The 18,001-nt window shown below is 40.2% G+C and overlaps 1 protein-coding gene across 1 annotated transcript in view; it reads left to right on the top strand.

Annotated features, from left to right (window-relative positions):
• The window catches only part of LOC124266235 (gamma-aminobutyric acid receptor subunit alpha-2-like), a 113,473-nt gene that overhangs the window by 61,615 nt on the left and 33,857 nt on the right, over window positions 1-18,001 (top strand). The window lies entirely within an intron of this gene.

Genomic DNA, 18,001 nt, shown 5'->3' with positions numbered 1-18,001 from the left:
CTTACTGCTCCCATGCTACCTCAAGGATTTTACCTAATGCAAGCTTACTGCTACCATGCTATCTCAAGGTTTCTACATCAAACAAGCTTACTGCTACCACGCTATCTCAAGGCTTTTACGTAATACAAGCTTACTGCTACCACGCTATCTCAAGGCTTTTACGTAATACAAGCTTACTGCTACCATGCTATCTCAAGGTTTTTACCTAATGCAAGCTTACTGCTACCATGCTATCTCAAGGTTTCTACATCAAACAAGCTTACTGCTACCACGCTATCTCAAGGTTTTTACATAAAACAAGCTTACTGCTACCACGCTATCCTCAAGGCTTTTACCTAATGCAAGCTTACTGCTACCACGCTATCTCAAGGTTTCTACATCAAACAAGCTTACTGCTACCATGCTATCTCAAGGTTTCTACATCAAACAAGCTTACTGCTACCACGCTACCTGAAGGTTTTTACATAATACAAGCTTACTGCTACCATGCTATCTCAAGGTTTCTACATCAAACAAGCTTACTGCTACCACGCTATCTCAAGGTTTTTACATCAAACAAGCTTACTGCTACCATGCTATCTCAAGGTTTCTACATCAAACAAGCTTACTGCTACCATGCTATCTCAAGGTTTCTACATCAAACAAGCTTACTGCTACCACGCTATCTCAAGGCTTTTACGTAATACAAGCTTACTGCTACCATGCTATCTCAAGGTTTTTACGTAATACAAGCTTACTGCTACCATGCTATCTCAAGGTTTCTACATCAAACAAGCTTACTGCTACCATGCTATCTCAAGGTTTCTACATCAAACAAGCTTACTGCTACCATGCTATCTCAAGGATTTTACATCAAATGCAAGCTTACTGCTACCATGCTATCTCAAGGTTTTTACATCGTAAACAAGCTTACTGCTACCATGCTATCTCAAGGCTACATCAATACAAGCTTATGCTATCCAAGGTTTTACGTAAAACAAGCTTACTGCTACCATGCTATCTCAAGGCTTTTACGTAATACAAGCTTACTGCTACCATGCTACCTCAAGGTTTTACGTAATACAAGCTTACTGCTACCATGCTATCTCAAGGTTTCTACATCAAACAAGCTTACTGCTACCATGCTATCTCAAGGTTTTTACCTAATACAAGCTTACTGCTACCATGCTATCTCAAGGTTTCTACATCAAACAAGCTTACTGCTACCATGCTATCTCAAGGTTTTTACCTAATACAAGCTTACTGCTACCATGCTATCTCAAGGTTTTACATCAAACAAGCTTACTGCTACCATGCTATCTCAAGGCTTTTACGTAATACAAGCTTATTGCTACCACGCTATCTCAAGGCTTTTACGTAATACAAGCTTACTGCTACCATGCTATCTCAAGGTTTTTACGTAATACAAGCTTACTGCTACCATGCTATCTCAAGGTTTTACATCAATACAAGCTTACTGCTACCACGCTATCTCAAGGCTTTTACGTAATACAAGCTTATTGCTACCACGCTACTGCTACTCAAGGCTTTTTACGTAATACAAGCTTACTGCTACCACGCTATCTCAAGGTTTTACATAATACAAGCTTACTGCTACCACGCTACCTCAAGGTTTTTACGTAATACAAGCTTACTGCTACCACGCTATCTCAAGGTTTTACGTAATACAAGCTTACTGCTACCATGCTATCTCAAGGTTTTTACGTAATACAAGCTTACTGCTACCACGCTATCTCAAGGTTTTACATAATACAAACTTACTGCTACCACGCTATCTCAAGGGTTTTACGTAATACAAACTTACTTGCTACCACGCTATCTCAAGGCTTACTGCTACCACGCATCTCAAGGGTTTTACGTAATACAAGCTTACTGCTACCATGCTATCTCCAAGGCCTTTACGTAATACAAGCTTACTGCTACCATGCTATCTCAGTGCCTTTACGTAATACAAGCTTACTGCTACCACGCTATCTCAAGGTTTTTTTTACGTAATACAAACTTACTTCTACCATACTACCGCAGTGCCTTTATAAGTAATACAAGCTTACTGCTACCACGCTGCCTCAAGGTTTTTACGTAATACAAACTTACTTCTACCATACTACCGCAGTGCTTTTAGTAATACAAGCTTACTGCAACCACGCTGCCTCAAGGTTTTTACGTAATACAAACTTACTTCTACCGTACTACCGCAGTGCCTTTAAGTAATACAAACTTACTGCAACCACGCTACCTGAAGGTTTTTACGCAATACAAGCTTACTTTTAAGTTATTCTTTTAGGTAATACAAGTTTACTGCGACCACCCTACTTCAAGGTTTTTACGTAATATAAATTTGTCACTATATCTCTACCTGTAGAACGTTTATGTAATGCAAGCATATCGCTACCATGCAACTTGAATGTGGGTAGGGCGGGACTAGCTCGTTTGTTTTGCGAACACCTGGTGTCATCACAGATTTCTATTGGTCTATTGATTATATTGTCACCGCTATTCAGCCGGTTGTGTCCAATGGAAACTGTATCAGCGGATATTGGAGTCATCTAATTAGTGACGCGCATGAATGGATTAACGAGATTCCCACTGTCCCTATCTACCGTGGCTATTCTCTGGAACTTATATTCACAAGTTATGTCAATGCATTTCATTGAATGTAAGTCATCGTTTTGCTTTGACGAATTGCCAACATAAACAGAGTTTATAATAACGGGATGTGTGCATTATACATCTTGAATCAATCTTATAGTATCTAGGGTAAATTTACAGATATTTATCCATAAGTTAGTACTGAGCTTTAAAGAACTAAGTCAATGACCAACTAATATACATTGTCTGGGAATGGTAATATGGTGTATCATAGCATAAGGGCTTGCTCAATGTAAGGCAAACTAAGCCCAAAGCTATGAAATATTTAAAATTAATTCCAACCCTACCACCGCTTCTGGACAAGAGGGTCTTGATCTGACATTTTGGCCTCCCTTAATAGATTACCCATGTCCCAGTGTGACAATATAGTATGTTTTATATATAGGATAATTCAATTATAGGCACGTCTAGTAGAGTGTATAGGGAATGCTTGGTCAATTTTAATGATCCTTTGTAAACACAAAAAGCCTTAAGGAATTGCCCAGTTTATGCTCAAGAGTCATATTCGACTACTGTTCTACTGACCGATTCTTCCAGGGTCAGGTACAGATGGTAGCTCGAAATGGTAAATGCCAAAACTACGAAAGGACAAACGGTGTTATCTAGGGTTTGGAATGTCTCGGAAATGGCTATGAAACGAATAATACTGACGCGACATAGTGATCTATGGTGATCTTAAGATTCACAGATATTTACTCCATCGATGGTAAAGAGCGCCAAACAAATATGCCGATATGTTATAGATGCCATCATATTGAATGGTGTAATTCCGCTGGGAATGGCTCAAGAGGACCAATATATGTCATTTATCTGTATTAACTGTAGTCGGAATCGTCGCGTTAACAATAACAATACATATGATCCAGACACGTATCCATAGATGAAATATTAACCGTCAACGCCAGAAAATGCCCAGTTAGGTAATTAGGGATTACACCAAGTGTTCGCGAAAGCTCGTTTCACCGAAGAACGAGCGACCTGCTTGTTTACTGTGAAAAAAGAATAGTCGTCAATCCGATAATCTGTTAAATGAGATTGGATTAATGAAATTCATATTTTCATCAGTTATTTCTATTTATGATATAATCTTAACAATATATTCATACCAAAGTCTACCTCATTCACAATTTATTTCCATTTACAATGTAGTGTAGCTCAACCCTTTGACGTATTTTATGGCAGTTGTTTATGAGTGAGTGAGTGAGTGAGTTTAGTTTTACGCCGCACTCAGCAATATTCAAGCTATATGGAGGCGGTCTGTAAATAATCGAGTCTGGACCAGACAATCCAGTGATCAACAGCGTGAGCATCGATCTGCACAATTGGGAACCGATGACATGTGTCAACCAAGTCAGCGAGCCTGACTACCCGATCCCGTTAGTCGCCTCTTACGACAAGCATAGTCGCCTTTTGTGGCAAGCGTGGGTTGCTGAAGACCTATTCTACCCCGGATCTTCACGGGCCGCAGTTGTTTATGAGCAACCATTCGGTACAATAGGGTTAAATGACATAACAATACAACGCTCTATCACTGAATCCTGTCATCCTCAAGTCCTGTAATTAGGATATTTTCATGCAATTTTGATTCCAAGTTGGCCCACAATATACATTCCTGTCGGTAATGAATTTATACAAATCCCGCTGAAATTGTCAATTATCTCATCACAATTTAGTGCTTAGCATTTCTTCCAGTTTGATTGGTTGTCAAACTCCCAGAGCAGGATACTTTGGCGATGAATGCCTCGAGAGATGTTCACCGTCATTATTGGCCAACTGAGCTTTATTATTCAGTGATGTGTGCAGACCAGATAAGGATGTAACTCTTTAACCAGCATGTGTGGTGTTTGAGTAATAGGATATAGGACTGTATAACTTCGCAATCCTGCTGATAATGGGCACCAGTACCCTTTTCAAATAGTCGAAAAAGTCTAAATTAAGCTTTGAATTTTGTGAAATCTTGTGGCATCGTTTACTGTTTGATCAAGTTAGAATTGGGTTTTGAGAGTAGTAATTTTCTGCGAAGTAAAGAGCTATTCCTGTGCTCCATTACGGAAAACCAAACAAAAATGGGAGAGAGATTGTTACCAAATGAGACTCTTCATTCTCGACAAACATAACCACAGCCAATGCGCTCAAAATCAATGGAATTTTCAAAAGCAAACAACCGTAAGAAAAAAGCATTGAGAGATGCTTAGGACTTCTATTGATGGACTCAATGTGATCGAGACATAACCCCTGGCGAAAAGCGACCACGGATTCCGCTGATCTATGCTTACCATGAAAAGGAATAACGGCTCATCAATAACTCCTAGCGAGTATTTCTGTGTAATAGAATTCCCAAGCGTTAACTACTGCTGACTTACACTCGTCCAAATCAAAGGCTGTTTGACCAGAGATTGTCCAGTTTGGTCCAAGGTGGGCCTGGATTTATGACGTTACGTGGTTCGGAATGACCCTCGTTTCTTGATTTATTCATCGCCTTGTTCCCTTAGGGTTGGTCGATTCATGGCTCCTAATTTTTAAACCTCAGCATACTGTTTGGCAGAAGTTTGTTGGGGCTGTCGAGTAATTGGGCACTAATAGCCCCAAGGTGGACTGAATTGACAATTACCGCAGCGTTTTTTATTCATCGCCTTTGTGGTCTAATGTGTTAGAAACATACCTGCAAGGATGAAAACACAACGATCGAATCTGTCTTTCTCCCCTCCCTCTTCCTTTTGAAGGGTTAATTTTTTATGAATTTTGCTTTTGGCCAAACAAATTTTATTCCGTGAAACCCCACGGAAGCTGTTTGCAAGTTGTTAGGCGAGACTGGAAAATAACGTCTTGAGGTTCTTTGATAAAAAAACTTCCAATCTGCTGAATGCAGGGACGTGTTTTTTTCTTCTCGAAACGACCTTACCGCATTCGTTAACTTGAGATCAAGTACCGTTTTGAGAACTGGTTGATGCTCACAAAACGTCTTCTCCATCAAAGAGACTGCATTAGTAGAGTGTGTGTGTTCGTCAAGTAAATGGAAAATACTGATTTTTCTCATCCTGACATGGTCTTGCATTTGTTGTTAACATTTAAAGTCACATTACGGGTTGAAATGGATTCTACTTTTTGTAGACATGGATTTTACTTCGTCATGTGCACTTTATTCGAAAAATCACTACAGCAGCAGAAGGTTTGGTGATTCAAGAAATTGTATCCAGCAAGACTATTCAAAGTTAGGTAAAATATTAAAGATGCTCTGTATTGTCCACCAGTGTACCTGATATCAAGGAGGGATGGGTGTTTCTAACCATAGTTAATAATATTCAGATATACCAAAAGATAAGATAGGGTAAATGAAAGCGACAAAACCTTTTCCACATCCATAAGAAAGTCCTGCCAAGAGTCTTTGTACAATGTCGACAATATCATAAACATGCGCTGTGTGTATGAATAACCATCAGAATCAAATAGTGATGATGCCAGATATAAGAAGGCGATGTGATGTGAGACGAGATGAGATGAGATGAGGTGAGATGAGGTGAGGTGAAGGAGCTGAGATGGGTGAGGGTGAAGTGAGGCAAGGTGGGGTGAATGAGACGAGATTGGTGAGGTGATACGATTGGGATGTAGTGAGGTGAGGCAAGGTGAGGTGAATGAGATGAGGTTGGTGAGGTGAGGCAAGGCAAAGTGAATGAGATGAGATTGCTGAGGTGAGGTGAGATATGTCGAGGTGAGGTGAGGCAAAGTGAGGTGGGTGAGGTGAGATATGGATGAATGAGATGAGATTGGTGAGGTGAGATGAGATATGTCGAGGTGAGGTGAGGCAAGGTTGGGTGAGGCGGTTGAGATGATATATGGATGAATGAGATGAGTTGAAGTGAGATGAGGTGAGATGTGATAGACATCGCCTAAAATAATGCTGTGGGTGATCCCGACTGGAGTATAGGAGAATCATCCTCTGTGAGGAACCTGATTGAAACAGGCCTCTGGCACTTTGGTGCTTGTCTAAAGATGCAATTAAAATAGATGGGTTGGACATGCTGGGTATTGTTGATTAAGTGTCAGCATAACCCATGTGCCATAATGATGATTTGTCTGGTGAAGACTCAAATATTTATGGGCCGGGTGATATGGACTGTCTATTGTTGACTGCTTTGGTCAGCAGCATTCGGTCTTGACAATCAATGTTTGATAGGATTAGCAACCATTCTTCCATAGCAATTTCACTCATTTTGACCATCCTTTTCGGCTCCTACCACAGGGGATATTGATGGGATGTTCAATCACATGTTGTAGACATTCTATTTGGCTCTTGTCACCAACACGGAAGACTTTTATCGGCTTGCATTCAGCCCAATGTGCGAAATAGCCACTGGCCCGCTAGTCCGTGGCTAGTAAAAATCCAGTCGGGCCAGTAACTGTGACGATTTGCTGTGAATTTTCAAATGGCCATTTTGTAAATATATCACTCTCCGACTTGTTAAGTTATAAATACACTTTCAAATCATGCAAGATTATGGCCTGATACAAATGTTCATTATATTATCAGCTTAACGATGAAACCCGTGTCATGCCGACAATATCTAGATCTTATTCTCATCTATTTTTGTAATCTTTTGCTTAGTTTCTACATTCAAATTTCGGGCTAGTGAATTAATTTGTGAGCTATTAACTTTCAGGCATAGTTAGACAGACTGGCGAGCAAAATTTGGAAACTATTTCGCCCATTCATTGCTATTTCAATACAAAGAGTAAGTGAGTTATGCGTGTGGGTATGTGGGTATGTGGGTGTGTGGGTGTGTGGGTGTGTGGGTGTGTGGATGAGTGAGTGAGTGAGTGAGTGAGTGAGTGTGTGAGTGTGTGAGTGAGTGAGTGAGTGAGTGAGGACTTGGCTACACTATCCAGTGGATGACAGCCTTGGTCCCACACAATTGCATTTCTTTCTTGGGTAGAAGGGACCTATGTGGAAGTTGGTATATACCAGTGTGTGAAATAGTTTCCTAATTTTGCTAGTCAATGGGGCTAGCTATGCCTTAAAGAAAAAGCCCACAGAATAATTCACTAATCAGAAATCTGAATCTAGACACGGGTTTCATCATAAGCTGCTAATATGATGAAAATGTTTATCATGCCATAAATTTGCATGATTTAAAAGTGTGTTATAACTTAGCAAGAGAGAGAGAGTGATATATTTACAAAATGACCCCATGAAAATTCACTAGCCAGTCAGGCCAGTGACTGTGGAGATTTACTGGCCCGACTGGATTTTTACTAGGCACGGGCTAGCAGGCCAGTGGCTATTTCACACACTGGTATATACACAGTATGTATTCATTGAAAATTTATCCTTTTCTTTCAAGTATCCAAAGGAATCGCCGCAAAGCAGAATCAATAGCATGATTTTAACAATATTATGCCATGTGTTATTAACTACTCTAAAATATCGATGATACCAGGTGTTCGCGAAAAGGAATCCTGCCCCACCGATGACACAAGGAAAGAACAAACGTAATTAATGCTACCTGTCAAATAGGGATCTCTTTTAAGGTGTAAATGTCGTCATCATGTCTACTTTAAACTTTTTGAAAGCTTTGCTAGAGTGTTGAATTGTGTAACCCTGGTCAAACAACCTTTGAGCGAGAGTTTGAGCGACGCTGTGATAGTTCTTGCATATGAATATCAGTGCCAGTCGTATTCTGATCACAGTCTTGGCGCTTGTAAAATATGTAAATTGCTCAAAAAATCATCTAAAGGACGGTTTTAGCCTCACTGATCTTTTAAAGGCCCCTGGTACACTAATTAAGATTGTTGTCTTCCCATATTGAATATCAGAGCCTTTGAAGATATTTCATTCTGAATACCAAGTTGTGAAACACATCACGTGGTGCGGTTCGTGAAAATCTCACAGAAGTTATAAGCTCATGCCACGAAGTGCAACGGAGCTCGTACAACAATGTCAAAACAATCACCATATTGATTGGCAAAAGGCGCAGAATCCACGAAGGCGTCTCATGATTGTCATTATAATATCCGTTAGTGATCCTCTGCGATCAATTTCACCGACGCCTTAATAACTATTGAAACGCGTTTCTGTATTCAAAGTGCCATGTTGACGGTCAACTGAACTCAAACACCAAACGAAGGTTTACTCAATGTCTTGGCAGGACAACAGGACATGACGACAAAAAGGAGCGGTATCCAGCTGTAAATGAGAATCTAAAAAATTCAGAATTGGGTTACCATTACGACGACTCGTGTAGACTAATGAATATGGTTATTGCTTCAGAAAGAAGATACTTGTGCTATTTAAACATTGTGTAATGTTTTATGAAGTAATAAATGTACACCGAAACATGCCTTACACTTGATATTTAGTAATACATGTTGTACAATGTGTGTAGATATGACAAATAACATATAACCAATCAAACAAGTTTTCGAGGGAAACAATAAGTGAAATGATGGATTTTCGCATTGGTGCCACATATTTAGAGATAATAATAAGCATCCCTTTGGGCACCAATCTTTCTCGGATTGGTGACAACAAGGGAAGCGGTCGAGATGTTCAAATTAAGATTGAAGTGTATCGATGAACTGACACTATCTTTGATGGACAAATTCCATTAAGTTAACTCACTGCCACATGTATATATATCTATATACCTACCTGGACTAAGAGACAAAGTGACTCTAAGCGACAAAGTGAGTCAAAGTGTTTCACATATAAGTCTTTGCATAAAGATTCAGGGCGACAGAATTTCCACCAGACCGTGTGGTTGAAGGGATGAGTTCAACTTTACAACTGTCACGTTTCAATTTATTTCGAGCAATATTTCTTCTGGTGCAGTCTTCGGACTTCATCGCATTGTCCCAATTCCGTAGATCGTTGTTCTTGCTGTTGATCACTGGATTGTCTGGTCCAGACTAGATTATTTACAAACCGCCGCCATATAGCTGGAATATTGCTGAGCGCGGCGTCAAACAACACACAAAAACAATTACGTACGATTAAAAAGAAGCGTTTTGTGTTTGGCGACCAACATATGACGCTTCAGCTAGCGAATGTGCTCATGTATTCATCTTGTGTACATGGGTGTGCGTGTTAGTTGGATATATGACTACGTGTCAGTTTGTGAAAATACCGAAGTGATACAGGAATTGGTGTTTATATATACCACGGGTATGGTGCTGGCAAACCAATTAACCAGGTTACATCCAAGATTCGAACCCATGATCATAGGCTTCTGGCATATCCATGAGGCGTAACCTACACAGATGCCTTGATGACTGATAGATATGTGAACCAGGGTAAAACATGCTGATGACGAAATAACGCAGCGTGTCATATTCAACCTAATAAACTGTAGACGGCCGTTGCGAGGAACCAAAGAAATGAGGTGCTATGTGTGGAATGAAATAATCTTAAACATGAGAGCAGAAATTGCAGTACTAAAATACTAACACTCAAATGTTGCTTTGATGTCGAGTAGTTCACAAGAAATGGTTGTCATTATTATGGCTGTGTACACACTTGCAGAAACCAATCAACCACACTTCGCATCAAAATGACTATATTTTGAAAAACAGCGTCATAGTTATTGAAATTGTGTAAAGCCTATTTTATTGGCCCCGTGTTAAAAAAGGAAATTAAATTTAAATCCTTCTTTACTTAGGCTCTTGGACAATAATTGAATTGGCTGAAAAAAGCCCTGAGGGATCTTAAAACTAGCACGGATGCCTTTCCGATGAAAGAGTTTAAGTAAATGTCAGTGCCTTTTCACAGATTTTATTCATTGCACTAGATTACATCATCGGTTAATGTAACTCTTACTTCAGCAGATTAGATTAACAGATGCTCCTGAAAAGCTTTCATCTATGATTTATCGTTGAATTAATATACGAGAACCATAAGGCTACAAATGAATTAAATAAATATCCATTCATTTGTGAGAGCATCCATGCAACCACTTAGAGATCTTTTTGCCATTCACACAGAACATGCTTCCTGTTTCTAATATTATTTATTGTGGCCTTATCAATTTAATTTTCCCAAACGTGCTCCTAGCCGGATATCTGTAATTGAGCAATCCAGATTGGAAGTTTAAGTGTTTTGATTTCCAGTTTTCGGTTTTCAGTAATGCCTCTGATTGCCAAAGTTTAAGTTTAGGGTTTAAGTGCAGTCATAACTAATTGCGGCGGGTGGTGGATTCATTTTGCAGAAATTAATTGCTCTCAGAGCATTGTGCTATCAGTGACGTCCACGTCATTTCTGTAGAACTCGTTCTTGGCGTCGTCATGTTGTCATGGTGATATTTTGCTATCTGAGTCTTATTTGCTTGTTTGTGTTGGCCTCGGAGAGTGACTCGTAACGGACGCGGTGGGGTAGCCTAGTGGTTAAAGCGTTTGCTCGTCACACCGAAGACCCGGGTTCGATTCCCCACATGGGTGCAATGTGTGAAGCCCAATTCTGGTGTCCCCCCGCCGTGTTAGTGCTCGAATACTGCTTTAAGCTGCGTACAACCATACTTACTCACTCACTCTACTCGGAACGTGACAGGTCGACTGCACAATGCGAGCAAAGATGGTTGTTGTCACCCTGCCTTGCACCAGGCGTTCAGGCAACAGGACTGGTGGGCTCGGAGTCAGTATATTTAGTCTGAGTGGCCTGCCAACGTAAAAACACGGCATGTTATCTGGTGTCTTCCGCAGTGATATTGCTAGAGATATTACAAAAAGTGGTTTTAAACCACACTCACTCACTCATTCAGTAAAAGAGCAATAATCGTGAGCGCGACCTAAACCACCATTTCACCTCATCCCAACTGTTAGTTTTTTGGTTTGTTTAACGGCGTTGTTACAATACTGAGACGGTGTGCCAGGATGTGCCAGGGTGTGCCAGAATGTGCCAGGGTGTGCCAGGGTGTGCCAGGATGTGCCAGGGTGTGTCAGCATGTGCCAGGATGTGCCAGGATGTACCAGGGTATGCCAGGGTGTGCCAGGATGTGCCAGGGTGTGCCAGAAGGTGCCAGGGTGTGCCAGGGTGTGCCAGGGTGTGCCAGGATGTGCCAGGGTGTGCCAGAATGTGCCAGGGTGTGCCAGTTGTACGAAGACATGCAATATTCCAGATCCCATTCGATTCTTTTAGTTGCCCTAGCGACAAACATATTGATGAATGGAGATATTCTTGATTTTAATGACATCAATAGCGTCTCTGATATCTATGGCGTCCTTGGCAACGTCACCTCGAATAATATCAATAAATACATCCCCTATGACCACTACATAAACACCATCTTTGTGCCAGTGTCCTGTAAGACTTCTGTGGAGGCAATTTCACCCTTGATGTATATGTACATAGTTTCTAGAAAGAATGAGGTTTCTTTTGTTGCTTTGTTTGCCGCTTTCGATAATCCAGTGTAGGTCCAATGTTGGAGGAATCCGGAAGTCATGCAGATCTTAGACGCTTGTCACTTTGGTGAAACCCATGAGTATGGTGCTGAAGAACCGAGCTAACCGGGATTCGAACTCATAATCATAGGTTTCAGGTGTGTTCAAGGGATGCAACTCTTCCCACGAAATGCAGGGCCACCCGTGCCACTTTGTGTATTATTGCTGTTGATCTGCTTTGTATAAGCGCATTAGTATGATAACATCAATCTGGAAAATATAATGTCTTCTCAATGGGTTGTACCTGCACATGGGAATCCCATATGTCACAGTCATAGTACCTTACATCAGATACTGGCTGCTTCGTCACCTTTCGTCGCCTGAGACCCCTGGAGATCCGGGTTAGAACTGGTCTTCACTTACCCATGATTGTCGTAAAAAGTGACTAACGGGATCGGGTGGTCAGACTCGCTGACTTGGTTGACACATGTCATCTTATCCCAATTGTGTTGATCGATGCTCATGATATTGATCTCCGGATTGTCTGGTCCAGACTCGATTATTTACAGACCGCCGCCATATAGTTGGAATATTGCTGAAAAACTAAAACTAAACTCACTCACCCGTCGCTTGACATGGGACACCCAACCAATACAAATACCTACCTGTCATACTCTTCATTAAATATGGTCGAAGGCCAGGGTTCGATTCTCCACTTTGATGCAAAGTGTGGGAGTGGCTCAAATTGAAATTACTGGAGAATACTCATTCTCCCTTAAAGGGACTCTCCATTCCGGGGTATCTATTTCCAGTGTACGTCTAGCCGTTGGGAAAGTTTAATTAGTGGAATCTTCACCTGTTTGATTGATAGACATTATCTATCTGAATTGGCAGGCAAACGAGACGTGCAATTTGAGCATTTTAAATAAGACTTACAACGACTGCCAATTAATCGAACCCCATCCCCTTTACTATCTAGCTTTAAAGTCTTCAAATGAGCATGTGTTGAGGTTCTTGAAGGGCATTTGGAGTGAGAGAGTGAGTGAGTGAGTGAGTATGGCTTTACGCCGCTTTTAGCAATCTTCCAGCAATATCACGGCGGGGGACTCCAGAATTGGGCTTCACACATTTTACCCATGGGGAATCGAAGAAGGGCATTTAGAAGTTGAACGAACATGAATACATGACACGTTTTTATGGATAACAACTTCTTTTTATTCTTTATACTTCGTTCAACTTCTAACAAAAAATGTATACAAAGTATAAAGATAAAAAGAAGTTGTTATAAAAACAAACAAACGTGTCCTGTACTCAGATATGTGCTGACTTCAAACCCAGAGTTCGTATGTATCTCTGTTTCTCGTTAATGGACAAATATACATTGGACTTTTCATCTCTCTGACATACATATTCAGAAGGCCATTCAAACCAGTTTCATTACCTTGTAGTATTTATTTATTAAAACAACGATTCTGTATGTGTGATTGAACTTAACGACTAGGGAGTAAAGTACTCGTGGTCTTAATGCATGAACTTTAGAGAAACCATCTCATAATGACAATCTATGTGTGTAGTGTTGATTTCGTCCCAGGAAACATGGCTTCAGAATGTGTTCCATCGAATACAATGAGAGAGTAATGGCGCAGCCGGATTTATTTGATTTCAGATCATGTCCTGGACAACATAAATATGAGAAACGATGATAACGCGTGCTACCAGATCTGCGAGGATGCATTTATCCTGTGCGCTCAGACAATAGAAGTTGTCTGCAAATGAAATCTCTATGATAAGTCACAGCGGGGTCCGGCTGTATGCCATAAAGCCTAGACGTGTTTATCACGAGCGTACAGATCTTCACTTGTAACTAAATGCAATGAGCAACAAGGGAGTTGAAGAAACTATCGAATGTGAAAGGGCTTGTCAATAACCGGATGCTCCAGTAGACAAACACACATCCATATAGATCTTCTCGCTGCTCCGTGAACTTTGACGAACGTGCATAATTGAACATGTTTTTGTAATGGACCGCGATTCTTATTACACGCAGTTGTAATGTAATATAATATGCATTACGGCAATATCAACATTAAAACTGAAATATGATATGACTGGTAGAGTGGATACATGTGGATATAAATTTTGTTAATGTTTAAATGTGACATTTTGATTGATGAAATTATCATCGTATTTAATAATAAGTAACGTAAGTGGAAGGGAATATATGTTTGAAAGTTCTCTTCAAAGATAAAGCTAAAGATATGACCTATTCATGCTCGACTTTCAATGATCTTGATTAGATATATGCTAGTGACAAATTTATAAGGGAACTGATCATTAAATTTTGAATATATACTATCCCAAAAAAGAAACGCATAGGCGATTTGTATTTTTAAAAATCTAGTTATCACCTATTGTGTTCAAACAATCGTCAAAATATGTAACAAAAGTGTTGATAACATAATTTTACACAATTGTACAAGAAAAAAGTCTGCTTTACCTGAAAATGTTGATTTTGATGAGATTTCTTACAACGATTAAGAAGGCATAGCCACGACGCAATAGAAACCACCTTCCAGTTGAAATTGTCCAGCAAAGAGCATGCACTGTCTGGTTATTAAAAACCCAGATTACTTTCGGAAAGTGGCATTCGTTTTGAAGGTTTCAAGGTCAAATCATTACGCCACGTCTTGACACTGCGACACGGAACATCGCCATTGAAAGAATACACGCTGGAGATTATCAATCTTCTGTTGACAGGCGTCTGAATGTTAGTCTGAGCACGATATCATGGCTTGCAGCTCGTTACAATCAAACAGGTATAACAAATGACCCTCCCCGTACAGGCAGACCTTGAGTCACCACTGCAGCCCAAGATCGGTACATCCGGGTACTACATTTGCGTGATCTTACTGCCACGGGTGAGAGCACAGCAGCCAGGGTGCCTGGACTTCGGTGGATATCCGGTCAAACTGTACGGAGCAGGTTGAGAGAGATTGGTCTGAGACCCGACGTCGGGACCGTGCTACGTCGTCACCATCGCGCTCAACGTCTCCGTTATCTAAAAGTGTCCTCTTGGTTGTATAGACATTATCTTCTTCTAAACTGGTGTAAAAATTCATGTACTAAAGTCTATTTGTGGATGAGTTATACATGTTTGAAAATACATTTTCACAACAGATTTCTGGCCTATGCGTTTAGTTTTTGGGATAGTATACATGTAGCTATCGTTGAGATCTATATTTAGACTATAACTTTGCATCTGATGGGCGGTGGGGTAGCCTAGTGGTTAAAGCGTTCACTCGTCACGCTGGAGATCTGAGTTCGATTCCCACCATGGGTGCAATGCATGAAGCCCATTTCTGGTGTCCCCCGCCGTGACATTGATGGAATATTGCTAAAAGCGGCGTAAAACCATACTCACTCACTTTGCATCTGAACGCAACGCCGTGTCATAATGAGATTGCCTGTCATCCATAATCAACACGTGATGCACGGGAAACAGAAGCCAATTTATGATCGTTTACAGGGGAGCCACAATCATTGATGAATTAGCATACGCTTACAAAAGTCTCACAGACAGTACCTCAACGTACAGCTTGACTGTCTCCATGATGCGGGTTGAGAGACTGGGTCCTTGGGGTGGTCAGCTTGTTGCCCAAATGTTTGGCATATCAAGTGTTATTTCTCAACTATGAGACAAGTATCGTCAGTTTGCTTTGCAATGAGAGCTGAGCGTGACAACCCTCAATAAACCACATCTAGACAAGATTGTCTATTTGCATTAATTGCACTACGCCATAGATTCTGATCTGTTTCTGTTAAGGAAAGAGATTTTCGTGAATAACAGAGAGACACAACATCTACATGCATTAAAATGTAATTCAATTCAATTAGCTATTTGCGAGCCTATCAAGGACTTAGTTGCTAGACCACATGCCGCAGGGTCCTTTCCGAAATCAGTTTGAGGAATATGTCCTTTGATATTTTATCTATTCCCCAAATCATTCTTAATCAGCAATGATTTAAAAAAATACTTATTACAAACAATTTTAGCCGTAATGGCGTATGTCTGTGACTTTCCGCAATTAATTAGATTATTTATGGTATGTGTTATCATCAAAATGGGATTAAAGTCTGGATAATATTAAAAATATGATGATCGATGCAACAGTTCTACGTTTCACGTTCATGTTTTCTCTTAGGCTTAAGGAACCATCATCAAACTTGGGTCCAAGCAAGTTACCATGACCCAAACAAAGTGTGAACTTTGGGGTGAAACTAAAGTCTGGAAAAGAAGTGCAATTAAAATCTCATCCGCCACAGCATATAGCAAGTAATGAAATTCTCGACAATCTCATTATTCACCACTGTCTTTTATTTTCATTCGATTTTTCTCTTCCCATTTTATTATTCAGCGATCAATCTGTTGGGATGGGCACAGATCGAGTAGAAACGGGGAAGAGAACTGTTTATGTAGAAACAGCACGTCATCAGATAAGCAGACTTTTTTGAAAAGGTTACCAGTCTGTAAATTGAATTATTGTCCTCCAGTGCAAATGTTAAATCTTAATGGTGTGTTTGTCGATATCAAAGGAGTATATGTGAAATTGATGATGAAATGGATTTCAGGCGTGTATGTACATTTCAGTCAAGAAAGATTTATTACTTTGATTGAAAAAAGTATACGTTTACAAAGGAGCCAAGTGAATTATGGGCAGACATTCCGTGATGACTTATGACAGTTCCGTATAAAGATTGTAATCTCTGCCTCCGAGGCAGGTCCTTCCTTAAAGTAAATCAGTCTAGTAGCCTTCCTATCAGATTGTCTGTATATATACAGAAGCAAAATAAATGCAAATGACTTAATTGGTCATAGTTTATAGATCCAAATTCACACTTATCATACGTTGTTATGCTGTTAACGTTGTCTGGAGTGTGTGATTAATACTTGAAGCCAGACTGTGAAGTCGGGTTGTTAATATCTCGAGGGTCTATCAATCGACGTGATATGGCCATTTTCACAAATGAAATTGGCAAATCCAATGAAATAGGTATTTGTTCACTCTGAATGTCCATATGGTTTTGTTCTGTACATTCAGGTCTATCATAGCGTAATGTAAAATGTTGATTTGAACATTGGAAACATATGTATATTATGTTCATTGTTAAGAAGGTACGTAAAAGGCAGTTAATTCAGTACTGCTTGGGCAATCTATGCATACGATAAGAATCAGAAGTAATTGCAAACAAGCTTGCCATTAAGCACTTCTTGGTCATTTGATTTGAAGAGAAGAAAATAGAAAAAGAAAATATTTTATTGTTATCATTATTAGGAATATAAGAATGCAGATAAAATATACATATGAGACACACAGCAAAGAAAGTATAGAAATAGGCACAAGAAAACTAATGCATGTTTCTATTGATATAGGTGAGGTGAAATTGGGTTTAACGTCGTACTTGAGAATATTTCGCTCATATGACGACGTGCATGCGTGTGTATGTGTATGTGCGGCTGCTTGTACTAGCCCAGACTGAAGGTGGTTATATAGTGCTAGCCCACTGAGATACCATGTCGCAGTGAAGCATGAATATCCCACTCAGACACATTATTCTGACTCCGAGCCGACCAGTCCTTGTTGTACCCATTAATGCCGAACGCCAGGCAGGGACCAACAAGTACCATATTTTAACGTCTTTTGGTATGGCGCGGTCGGGGATCGAACCCGCGACCTCCCGCTCTCCGGGCGGACGCTCTAACCACTACACCACGGAGGCGGTCTCTATTGATATAAACACCGGCGGTTAACCATTTAATTAGGAAATGGTGGGGTTAAAATGAAAGCTGAAATATCAGGGGAATCATTGCCACTATAAACGCCCTCGAATGGACAACCTTAAATACATAAAACAAACATTAATTATAACGTACATAGACTCGCATGTCATGGTCTCTTTGATGTGCATGTTTATTTCATGTGTTATC

Source organism: Haliotis rubra, unplaced genomic scaffold (assembly GCF_003918875.1).
Source record: "Haliotis rubra isolate DU_JTF1 unplaced genomic scaffold, ASM391887v1 Scf124, whole genome shotgun sequence".
Taxonomy (NCBI): Eukaryota; Metazoa; Mollusca; class Gastropoda; order Lepetellida; family Haliotidae; genus Haliotis; species Haliotis rubra.
Note: the sequence above shows the minus strand (reverse complement) of the source record. Positions and strands in the feature narration are given on the sequence as shown.